Source organism: Brassica napus, chromosome C9, assembly GCF_020379485.1.
Source record: "Brassica napus cultivar Da-Ae chromosome C9, Da-Ae, whole genome shotgun sequence".
In the NCBI taxonomy this organism is placed as follows: Eukaryota; Viridiplantae; Streptophyta; class Magnoliopsida; order Brassicales; family Brassicaceae; genus Brassica; species Brassica napus.
Genome location: NC_063452.1, coordinates 44,504,299 through 44,514,436, shown reverse-complemented (window position 1 = coordinate 44,514,436; position 10,138 = coordinate 44,504,299). Strand labels below are relative to the sequence as shown.

At 30.8% G+C, this 10,138-nt stretch overlaps 1 long non-coding RNA gene across 1 annotated transcript; it reads left to right on the top strand.

Moving 5' to 3' along the window:
• Positions 1–539: 539 nt before the first annotated feature.
• LOC106395933 lies at positions 540–4,183 on the top strand. The gene is made up of 3 exons (XR_007328699.1): positions 540–3,205; positions 3,285–3,388; positions 3,649–4,183. It is a non-coding gene; the product is annotated as an uncharacterized LOC106395933 (long non-coding RNA).
• The last annotated feature ends 5,955 nt before the right edge of the window (positions 4,184–10,138 follow it).

Here is a 10,138-nt window from a genome sequence, read left to right as displayed (position 1 = left end):
GGTTTACTCTGACTCGGAGGTGCCTTGTGAGCCTGGTTATGCAGGCGGTGATGGTAACTCGGCTCTGTTCTGACGTGTGGGAAAATGAGCAGCTTGGTGGTGGTAGTCTATGGCCTTCCGATTGTTGTTCTGTGGACACTCATCGCTGCATATCTCCTCTGTTTCGTCTCTCTATAGTCCACCGGTATTTGACGGCAGTCATCTTTCCTGTGGTGGTCTCGGTTTTCAGCTTCTACCTCGTTCTCCTACGTTGGAGAGAGGTTTAACTAGTCACAGAAACCGCTTCTCGGTTCTCGACTTGCTTCAAGTGATGGCTGTTGGGAGCATTGCTTTTGATTGCATTGTGTTCCCATTTGGTCCTCTCACACATCCCAGTGCTGATGGGTTCGGCTTGGTTATCATTGATAGTGTGATGACTATCATGTTCAGGTTTAGAGACTCTTCTAGTCAGAAATTGGTATCGTTTTCAAGCCCACATTTGGTTCTATGGTCGGCGTTGGAGGGGGCTTGAGAATGATACCAATTTCTGACTAGAAGAGTAACAGTACCGAGAGTTCGTGAGGGCTCACTCAGGTGATGTGTCTCGGTACTGTTACTCTTTCAGTTGTCGAGTTATTTAATGAAGGTGAAGATTGCAAGACGAAAGGATCATCGGTGGCTAGCTACTCCAGAAGCGTCACAGGAAGATCTCGGCATTCGAGGCAACGGGGTGAATATATACTTCTCGTGGTCAACATTAACGATTGAGAACGGTCATTTATTCTCGAGGATTTTGGAGATGGCTAGCGGAACTCGCCGGGAACATAGGTCGACCGAAGCTAGTTAGAAACCGTTTGATTTGAGTTATTTTGTTCAAGTCGGTTTGCAATTGAATCCTAATTTCTGGTTTCGGGTTGATTATAATTAATATTAAAAAAATAGAGATGTGGGAAACATGTAAATAAATATGTTATCTCTGCAATTAAGTAAGGTTCATGTCCCCCGGTTCCATTTCGATTAAAAAAAAAGAAGGATGGGTTGTGATTAGTTTTTTTTATTATCGACTATAATGTTTATGTCTAGGGACATTATAAAGGAAAACATAACCAGTTCAGCAGTTGCGGTTGGGTTTGATTGGACAGCTTAGAGAAGATTTAATTTATGCGGACGCGAAACTTTAGACGGCGAGAGTCTGATTTGCATACAGAAGTGGAAGCACTACGATATACAATGGAGAGTATCCTACAACATTCGACATGCCATAGTTTTGGGACAGATTGCAAGGATCTGATCGCGATGATAAATGAACCGTATGCTTGGCCAAATTTTACAACATAATTGGAGGCGATAAAGACTCTGCAGATATGTTTTCCAGATTCAAGATTACTTAAATCCCAAGAGTACAAAATATAATTTCATGATTTTTTATAGAAATGTCTTTTCATAGGGAGCTTTGTTTCATTTGGTCGTTCTATTCTGGTTTCCGGATCAACCGAAGTTTAAATAATAACATAACTATTTGTTGTAAAAAAGAAGAAGGAAAACGTAGCTTTTAATGATATGATTTATACGATTCTCCAAGAAAAGCATTTAATTTTAACATTGCATGCTTAAGAGTTCCATCGAATATACATACATGTTTAAGAACTATTAAATATTTTATATATCTGTGAAAGGGAAAATATCCTTAGATATGATCTATAAAAGTATATATTACCATTTTTGCCGAGAAAAAATAAACAAAATAGTTAGGAGATTTTCCATATTCTATAGTATCTAAGCTTTCCATAATTCGAAGTTAAATAGTAATAGAAAACATCATCGTTTCGGTTGAATCTACATTCTCATAATATTTTCAGTATATATATATATACAAGAAGAGTAGTTCATAAACTTCAAAAGGCAGGATGCAGAGCTTGGGACTCGTGGCGGTTATAGGCGTCTTTGTCTGTTTAATAATCTTGATTTGTTTCGCAGTTTTTGTAAGTTACGTATACTTTTGGAAAAATGTCGATGATTCACAATCGTGATTGTAAGTTATTTAACGATGTTTAATATCTCTTTTGTATGGTAGGCAGTTTAGTGTTTTTGATTTATATGTTTGGTAGTGTATCTCAATTTTTACTCTTCAATAGAGTACACTACTATATAATTTTTTTTTTTTTTTTTTTACATTACTATATAATTGGTTTGTTCATAACCAAAAGAACATAAATATCTATTGGGAAGATGAGTAGAAAAACCTTAAAAAGTCTTGCCCTTTTTCTTAACCGACGAGTCATGATCTTGTGTCAAAATCATCATCTTTTGAATACGTCAAACGAAGCCGACTTAAATCTACACCCGTAATATAATCTTCAAAAACAAGTAAACCGTCAACAAATAATTGCTTCTCCAAACACCAAACAATGAAAAGGAGGAAACAAATGATTAGGTAGTACCCCCAAAAAGAAAATGTCTTGTTTCCTTCCTGGTTCGGTGTAGACAAGTTTTGTAATCGTTTGTTTCTCTGTTATTCCCGGGGAAAGTTTTCATTTTTATTTGGATTGAAAAACTTTTATAAATGTGGGAAGCCGTCGCAGAACCAGCAGATTCGTCCTGAGTGCACCCATGTCCCCAATACCAGATTCAAGAACTCCTTTCCCTTACTACTTGGAACCGTTTCTCTGTCATCAATGAGATTGACCATTGCAGTTTCAAGATCAGATTGAAGAGAACAACATCATTAGTTATGAATGCAAATGCCATGTTTATGCCTATTCTGATGGATAGTGATTATAATGATAGTGATTGTTGATCTTACTGTTCTTTTTAATTAAGTTGGTATTCTCCTCATGCTTGTGTTTAGAGAAAAAGCAGATTCATCACTGGATTTGTAGTTTTAGTTACATTTGGGAGGTGAATTATGTGTTATATTATTAATCTTGATCTGATCAAACAAGATAAGATAGCATTTACTAGTTATGTGCTTAAATTCTATATTGCTGATCTTTGTCTTACTTTATTAACAACATATTTAGTAGTGGCATCACAATATTTATTGATTATGTTAAAGAGAATGGCAGAGAGAGTCTACTATGTTTGCTGACAAGTACCTGTCTTTTTCCTTAGGGTTATGTTGCTTGCAGCCTGGTAAAACTCTGAAAATGGCAGGCTGCCTCTTTACACAGGAAGGATTCCTAGATATTGGCAAGAAGACTCTTAAGTCGAATGAATCCTACGAGGGGTAAGTCTTAGAACACTCGTCTGCAAAGTACTGCAACATTAACTAAATCCATTTGCTTGCTTTCTTGATTGGTTTATAGGGGATCCATCCATCGATTAGAGGAGAAGTGTGGGAGTTCTCACTTGGGCGTTATGATCCAAAGAGCACTTTTGAAGAAAGAGAGCAAATCCGACAACGTACAAGGTCAGTGATCATATTGGTCCTGCATTCTCTTTGTCTACATGTTTCTATTTAAAGCACCTGTGATTAATGAGAAGGGCCAACCCATTCTAGATAGATCCTCTTGTACTACAAGAAACAAAATTTAGGTAAAAATGTTTGTGTATCTTTTTTTTCTTTTGCTTGGGGGAAATAGTATAACTTCATAAAACTCTGGTGTCACTAACTAACTAGTTCTAAGAATATTATCATTTCAATATACTTTAGTAAACTCTGGTTCTCAGGTCTTGATGTAAACCGCACGGACAGGAAATTGGCATTCTACGAAAATAAAGGGAATTTGTCTAAGCTTTGGGACATTCTTTCTAGCTCTTCTTTACGCTTGGATAGACAACGACGTTGGGTATTGCCAAGGTATTAGGAGAAGCGACTGGGAGTTCAGGTTACAAGTATCAGTAATCTATGTCGCCGCACACACAAGCGCAAGTATTGCAAGGGATAGCAGAGTCATTGTAAGAAGCAGAGAAATAGAGGCAGCAACGCACAGCTTGAGGTTTTAGTTTGGTGATGTAGTAAGTAAGACATGGCTTGTAGACCACCTGGGTGAAGGAACTTTATTGCCAGTTTCTTGCGTATGACTGAAGAAGGTCGTAGACAATATTTTGATCTCCAAACTTTAAATTGCCAAAAATACCATTTTTAAAATTATATTTTTCATGTTTACGCTAACCACTTTTATCCTCATCAGGGTAAAATACATTTATAACCCTTTGATTAAATTTGACCAAAAAAAACTTATTATTAACTAATTTAAACTTAAAACATCAACTCTAAACCTTAAATCATTAACTCAAAACCATGAAACATCAACTCTAAACCGTAAACCCTGAAACATCAACTCTAAACCCTAAACCCTAAACCTTCAAATCTAAACCCTAAAACATCAATTCTAAACCCGAAATGTAAACCCTAAACCCTAAATCTAAACTTAAAACATCAATTTTAAACCCTAAATCATCAACTCTAAACCCTAAACCATGAACCATCAATTCTAAACCCCGAAACATCAACTCTAAACCTTAAACCTTCAAATCTAAACCCTAAAACATCAACTCTAAACCCTAAACGTAAACCCCAAACCCTAAACCCTATATTTTCTTAAATTCAAACCCTAAACCCTAAAACCCTAAACTTTCAAATCTAAACCCTAAGAAATCAACTCTAAACCCTAAACGTAAACCCTAAACCCTAAAACCCTAAACCTTCAAATCTAAACCCTAAAACATCAACTCTAGGGTTTTAGGGTTTAGGGTTTATGGTTTAGGATTTAGCGTTTAGAGTTTGGGGCTTAGAGTTGAAGGTTTAGGGTTTGGGGTTTAGAGTTGATGTTTTAGGGTTTACGGTTAATTTTTTAGGGTTTAGGGTTTAGAGTTTACCTTTTAGGGTTTAGGGTTTAGTGTTGATAGTTTAGGGTTTAGTGTTGATGGTATAGAGTTGAAGTTTAGGGTTTAGGGTTTAGGGTTTAGAGTTGATGTTTTAGGGTTTAGAGTTGAAAAGTTAGGGTTTAGAGTTGAAGAGTTAGGGTTTAGGGTTTAGAATTGATGTTTCGGGGTTTAGGGTTTAGAGTTGATGTTTCAGGGTTTAGAGTTCGTATTTAAAAAAAAATGGGTTTAGGATTGATGGTTTAAGGTTCGTATTTCAAAAAAAAAGGGTTTAAGATTGTTTGTTGAGTTTTAGGGTTTAGAGTTTGAATTTAGTATAATTCGAAAAAAATGAAAAAAATTATTTTTTATTTTTTAGATTTTTATTTATTTAAATATTTGTTTATTATACATATATAGAATAAGAACATAAGAGTCTTTTGCCACTTAATGAAGAATGTATTTTTGAAAATATTCTTCTAGTGGTGGTAAAAATGAAGAGTGGTAGCACGAAAGTGGTAAACATATAATTTCCCCAGACTTTATTGGCATGAACTTGGTTTTGATCTTTGCTTTTTGCATTTAACTTGGGATTCCTTATCGCAACAAACTTGCATTGTTGGCTCTTCGTCTTTCTTTGGAGTATCCTAGTTTTAGGCAAAAGATGTTTGATAAAATAAAAGTGGCACTATATCAATAATCAGGACGGGATCGCCTTGGATCTTAACTGAATTAGAGAGGCAGAGCATAACTGTTTTAACACCACCCCCTCCCTGTTTTCTACGGAAAGCAGAGAAGTTAAAGCAAGAAAAAACAGAAATTGTTGTCTACTTGTCTTCATTCTAAACTTACACGCAGATATGTTTTAAACTTCTACGAAACAGAACACGCAAACGGGTAGACCAGACCAAGCAATGTGAGCTCTTTGTATTAACAAAGCAGAACAACACACATTACGAACTAACATAATTAAAGCAATTTTACACTGAATAAGCGTTTTCATTCAGAAGAAAGAAAGAAAGAAACGGAGAAAGTTCATAACATAAGTACTCACTTAAAAAGTTTTCAAACATCGAAACTCCTCCTTTATTACACTCCTTCCACATGAGAAGGATGAAGGGAAATTTTTCTTACGTTTCAAAACATTTGTCCTTTATTAAACATTTGTCCAAAATATTTAATAAAGGACAAATCCAAAGTTTCAAATCTTTTTAGATTTATATGTATACATTTTTTATATAAGTAAGAACCTATTATTATATTATTTGTTTTATATTCACAGTGAAATTTTCTTTATATTTTCTTAACACTTAATATAGTTTTGATGAGATTTAATAATATTATATCTAAAACACATTTAAATTTTATACAATATATATTATATACGCAAATAATATAATACAATTAATATAAATATCAAATTTCAAAAGATAACAATTAATGTCTATACACTCAAATAAAATATTTTTCTTATTTTAAAATAAATATATCTTAAAAAAAAAATCTAAATAATTTTTTTTTTGCAAATTAATATCTCTATAAATTAAAAAAATTCAAAGTCCCAACATTATTAATTTATAAAAGTTCTACTGTATATATATAACACAATATATTCACAAAATTAGTAGCTGGAAAAATCTAAATTTTTATATCCAAAATAAAAATTTATCTATAATAAGAATATATATATAATAGAAACATCAACCAAATATTACAATTAAGTTATTTGTATAATTTTATATATATGCATGAGGTTCAATAGACTATCATTATATAGCTTTGAATCATCAACACATTAGTTTATTTTTATTATTTTCTTTTTAAATAAAGACATATTAAATTATACGTAATCTGACTAGAATATATTTACAAATCTAAGACAATTAAATGAAAATAAAAAATTAATCAAATAATTAATGACAGAAAAATAGAGGTTATCTTATATATCCAAATAAATAACCAAACAGATGAGATATTATATATTTAAAATCATATGTTGACTTTTTTGTGCTTATAAATGGATATAAATATTTAGAAAATAAATAAATTCTAATTAGTTAATGTGTTGTTTTTACTTGTTGATTTGGTTAAGAATTTTCTTAATCATATGAATAAAAATAATAAAAAGTTGTCTTCAACTAGATTCTGTTTTTATCTCAATTAAATATGTAATTTCATGTATAATAAATAGTTCAGTTCAGTTCAGTTCGATTCTATTTTTATTTTTGGGTATATTGAGATGAATCTGTTTTAATTGAATCACAATTTATTTTAGTTTTTCAACATATTGAAGCAAATATTTTTAATTATTTTTAGTTTGATTCATCCGATTACTTTTAAATAAATTCTATAACTATATGTATAATTTAATATATATTAATTTATGAAGAAAAGAAAAATGAAAATGAAGTATTAATGTAATTAAAGTTGCATTTGCCAATATAATCAATGGCATTCTAAAAATCAATACACATGTTTAAGTATTCATAAAATAAATCAATCAATTCAATTTCATTTGTTTACAAAATTTAAGATGGTTTATTTCAAATGTATGAAAATTAAATAGAAATTATTATATTTTAAATTAACTTATTATCTTAGTTTGACATATAAATTTAGGTACAAAAATTTATACCAATTTGACTGTTTATTTTAACATCTTGAATTGTAACTATTCATGTAAACTGATTAACTTTTTTTTTTAGGCCTGGGCAAACGGGGTCCAATTCGAGTTTTGGTTTGGGTTCATCTGTATAGGAATTCATGAATTTCAGCCCCATTCGGATATTATAAAATTCTAGGCCGAGTTCAGTTCGGGTTTGTTTAGTCGGGTTTAGTTCGGGTTTAGGTACATGTCCAAGATACGGTTGAACCCAAAATAAATTCGGTTTTGGATATTAATCAGGTTATCGGTTCTAAAGATATTAATTTTTGTTTGATTAAACTCAATGTATTTCCAAAACATTTGTGTATGTGGCATCCTCAAACCATATTATTGTCTCTCAAAATAACTTATGGACTCTCTCAAAATAACTTTAGGAGGCTCGTCTATCAACCATATGAGACTTACACTTGAACTATACATGAAAACATCATACCAAAGCCTTGTATGAATAAGAAATATACAAAATGAAATATATATATACAAATTAAAATTAAAAACTATCAACTCAATAAACGCAGAAAACACTATTTAAACTTTTAAAATCAACAACATTGTTTAACCTTTAGAAACAAAACTTATTTACAATGGAATCTCCAATGAAATTTTCAAAACATAAAACATTAATATTGACCAAATACCAAAAATATATATTAAACTAAGTTTTTGAGTTAATTATTTATGTAATAGATAATTATTTTTGGTATTCAATAATATATTAGAGTAACTTGGATACATATTAGGGATTGAGATCATGTTTGGTACAAGTTTTTTTTGGGATTTTGAATTTTCAGGTTTTTTCGGATATCCATTTAAGTTCATGCGTTCGGTTTAGTAAAATCCATAACCCTAAATACCGCAACTCCGCAAAACAAGATCCATTCAGTATCCGGGTTCAGATTGGTTTAGATACATTTTTATCGGTCGGGTTAGTTTTGGATTTTTGGATGCGTTTTTTTGCCCAGCCCTAGTTTTTCTTAGTTCGAGTTAGGCTAAAAATTGAATTGTTTTAATACTTTCATTTAATATGTTTTCTTATATTTTTAAATATATTTATAAAATTCTATGTAATTTGATATAGACCAACATCATAAAAAGATATGAAAAAATTAAAAATATTTACGCTCTCACTTTAAAATTAATTAATTATTATTTTTTATTTCAAAAAGAAACAGTAAACATTTTTAAACCTGTATATATTTTGTAAGTAAAAATCCCATAATTATTAAAATAAAATAAATTATATATTCGTTTATCTATAATTGATTACATGTAGATAGAGGTGTCAAAATGGACAATCCAACTCAAACCAATCCATAACCATATGAACCATTTAGTTAATGGTTAATGGATAAACCTAATCCATTTAGTTAATGGTTTGGATCAACCCATAACTCATTTAAAATAATGGATTAATGGTTTTAATGAGTTGATTCACTATTATATAGTATCAATATTACAAATCAATTAAAATAAGGAGAAAATTATATAAATTTTTCAAATAAAAATATCATTAACACTGTCTAAAATAGTATTATGCAAATTTATAAGCAAATTGTTAAAATTAATAAAATTATAAAACATAAAATTAAAACATAGTATTTTCATTAAAAAAGCAACATCATGTGAACATATGTATGGAATTATTCTTGTCATTGTCTTTTGTCTTTAATAACAAACTTCCTGTAAAAACACAACAAACATGGAAACAATTCTGTTAGACAAAAAAAGAAACAAAGTCAACTTAATCATACATAAAACTCTTGTCCATTTCATTTCAGAAAGACTAATATAAGAAACATAAAGAATAACTAAACGAATCATGATATATCCAAAACAGAGAAAAGTCAAAACCATTCTAATACATTCACGCCCAATACTTCCACTTAAACATCTCATTCAAATCATTACCAAAAGTCAGCTTAGTCACACATACTCTGACAAAACAAGGAAAAAAGGTTCAGAAACAGAGAAACATCACATGACTAACCTTTGCCTTACTGATACGTATGTGTGATGTTGTTTCTTTGGCTACTTCCAGTTTCTTCTACTTCATTTGGCCTTGAGCGAATAATAACCATCTCACATTCGCTCAAGGCCAAATGAAGTAGAAGAAACTGGAAGTAGCCAAAGAAACAACATCACACATACGTATCAGTAAGACAAAGGTTAGTCATGTGATGTTTCTCTGTTTCTGAACCTTTTTTCCTTGTTTTGTCAGAGTATGTGTGACTAAGCTGACTTTTGGTAATGATTTGAATGAGATGTTTAAGTGGAAGTATTGGGCGTGAATGTATTAGAATGGTTTTGACTTTTCTCTGTTTTGGATATATCATGATTCGTTTAGTTATTCTTTATGTTTCTTATATTAGTCTTTCTGAAATGAAATGGACAAGAGTTTTATGTATGATTAAGTTGACTTTGTTTCTTTTTTTGTCTAACAGAATTGTTTCCATGTTTGTTGTGTTTTTACAGGAAGTTTGTTATTAAAGACAAAAGACAATGACAAGAATAATTCCATACATATGTTCACATGATGTTGCTTTTTTAATGAAAATACTATGTTTTAATTTTATGTTTTATAATTTTATTAATTTTAACAATTTGCTTATAAATTTGCATAATACTATTTTAGACAGTGTTAATGATATTTTTATTTGAAAAATTTATATAAATTTCTCCTTATTTTAA